The following is a 2,786-nucleotide window of genomic DNA, read 5'->3' as shown; positions in this document are numbered from 1 at the left end:
ATAAACCCCACACAAATGGTATAGTGGTAACTGGGAGGAGGAGATCCCAGGTGCCGGAATAGAAGACCTAACCTAATCTAAGGGCTCAGGAAAGTTCCACCCGAGCAAGTGCATCTCACTTGTGACCTCGAAAATGAGTAGGAATGAATTAGGAAATTGCAGGTTGAGACTGAGAAGGGGGTGTTTGTTTTAGCTAAAGAGAATACCTAGTCCTTTGGGTCTGTGGTAAGGAAGGATAACCAGGAGATAGAAAGAGCTGTGTGATCGCAGGGCTCGTGAGCAGGAGCGAGAGGCGGCCACTGGGCTGTAAAAGGTCTGCAGAGGTCTCATAGTCCCAGTGATGCGTTCGTACTTCTCCAGAAGCAGTGGAAAGTCAGTGAGGGCTTTTAAGGGTGGTGCAGAGTGTGGTTACATGTTCAGATTGAAGATCGAGACTGTGGAGACTCGGGTCTTTTTCTGGAGAAAAGCGTAGTGGGTGATAGGGTTTGAGTCAGTAGCTTCCACAGGCTCTGGACTGCTAGATACAGCAGAGACACAAGGTCTAGACTCCAGTGCTAGGACCGGAGATGGAGAGAACGGAATGGAAAGTTCTTTCTGGAACTTGAATTGGCAGGATACAGTGAGACAGGTTTGACGTGGAGTATGAGAGGGAGGGGAGGCGTCAAGGATGACACTTAGATTTCGTAATTGAACCTGGTGTGGGTAATAGCCATTTTTACTGAGATTTTGATAAACACTAGAGAAGGAGTAGGTTTGGAGGAAAAGATAAAAGAGCCGTTTTGTTTTGTTTTGTTTTGTTTTAAGGTTTTGCCATAGGGTACACGAGCTCACACAGAGAGATGGTGAGAGGGAAAGTGAAAAATCGCCCTCCCAGGAGAGATGACCATGCCACCATCCCTTCTCCCCATTCTCCTCCTGGGATTTTGGGTACACAAACACATGCGCCTGGCAGGATTTTCAGGCTGCCAGGTCTGGGATTTGAACTGCAGTCAGTCATGTGGGAGTCCAGTGCCTTAACCACCACACCACCTGCTGGCCCAATCAAGAGCCATTTTGAGAGTACTTTCTCTGGGGAGTCTTGTTCTTGATTTTAGAAACTTCTACAATATTCTACTCAAAATTGCCCTTCTGTGTGATTGAGTGTCCAGGATCCTGATGAATGAGATGGGGACCCTTTGGGGGTGCTTCCTCTTTCCTGTTCCACAAGCCTATCACAGGTTTAAATAATAATAATACTTTAACAACTGTTTCTCTTCTCTAAAGTTCTTTTACCCCATCCAGAAGGGCCGTAAGTGGTACCATCTTTGCTGGTACTTTCATAATTATTTGTGAACTCGCCTATCTCCCCACCAGACGTGATTCCTTGGGCCGGGAAGTAGCTTGTTTGTTTGGTATTCCTGGAGTATGGACACGTATTTCCTCAGGCATTTTCCAGAGAATTTTGTAGCGTTCCTCTGTCTTAAGTCTGAGTAAGGCTGGAGTCCATTCATGTTTCTTTCCTGGAGAATTGTCGTAGTCTTTCATTTTCTGGCATGGGTTGGAATCTCTGGCAAGGCCGTAAAGTATGCAGTATTTCCTTAAGTAATTTAGTCTCCCCTCTCCTTCCTGCATGGACTTTTCTTTCTGAGGGGTTGAGGCAAAGAGTGGCTAGGGACATCCTATGAGAAATGGCCCTTTGGGCGTGTGCCCTGACCCCTAGTAGGTGTGAAATTCCCTGAGTGCAGACTGCGGGGAGAGCGCACCTGGTAGCGTGGGAGCCCAGCTCCGGATGTCTCGAACGCTCGCTCGTTCTGCCTGTGGTTGCTGCACATCCATTTTTTCTTTTCCCCTCAGTGATCAAAACAAACATCAAGGAATGAGAATTTACTGTCTATTGTGTGTTCCTGCCAGGCTGAAAAAGAAGGGTGGCACGAGGTGACAAAATTTTGTTCTGTTTCTTTGTAGCTAAGCTGGGAAGTACCTAACAAAAATTTCTTTGGTCTTTTTTATTTATTAATTTCCAACATCAAAACAGTGCTTTTCGTACACCACCTGGGGTTGCTCATAGAATAAACAGAGTTATATTAGTAACTTTTTTTTGGTAAGAGAAATAAATGTTCAGTGTTTTTGTAAGGCTATTTATATTCTGCTTTAGAGAGCTGGCAGTTGTGACGCAGAGCCTAGGCTTCAGGGAAATCTAGACAGGATCGACTAAATTCGGAAGGCCCTTTTTTTTTTTAACAGTATATGAATTTATTTTAGAAGGGATTTTTTTTTCTCTCTCAAAACTTAAAGTACTCAAGACAGTTCAGTTTTAGAGTAGAAGCTAGTGGAAAATTTTACCAGGAACTCACTGACTCAAGCAGGAAATGTATTTGTTTTTAAACTTAAGAGTTTATTTGTCATGCCAAATGGCATTATTGTGTTATATCTTTTTTCTATTTTATTTGTTTAATCCTAATTGTTTTTATGATTTCTGATACATAAAATTATACAAGAATTGTATTTTTTGTTAAATTTATCAGTAGGCTAACTAGGATCTTTCTTACAGTCATGTGGAGTGGGTAGGTGCTTTTGCTCTACAAACTTCATTTGGCCTTAGAGTTAACAATAACAATAAAAATAGTTCTATATAGTCTTTTCCTATATTTTTGAATAATATGAAATGCAGCCTAGATTAGTGGGGTTAAACTGTCATAACCACAAGTACATTTAGATGCCTACATCTTTTTTATTATTATTTTGTTTTGTGTTTTGTCATAGGGTACTTGTGTTTGCTGCAGAGAGAAAAACAGTGAGAGGGAAAG

General features: G+C 42.3%; 1 protein-coding gene across 2 annotated transcripts in view; it reads left to right on the top strand.

Moving 5' to 3' along the window:
• The window catches only part of CPEB3 (cytoplasmic polyadenylation element binding protein 3), a gene marked incomplete in the record, with an annotated part of 190,369 nt that overhangs the window by 92,779 nt on the left and 94,804 nt on the right, over positions 1-2,786 (top strand).

Source organism: Tupaia chinensis, unplaced genomic scaffold (assembly GCF_000334495.1).
Source record: "Tupaia chinensis unplaced genomic scaffold, TupChi_1.0 Scaffold000217_1, whole genome shotgun sequence".
NCBI lineage: Eukaryota > Metazoa > Chordata > Mammalia > Scandentia > Tupaiidae > Tupaia > Tupaia belangeri.
Note: the sequence above shows the minus strand (reverse complement) of the source record. Positions and strands in the feature narration are given on the sequence as shown.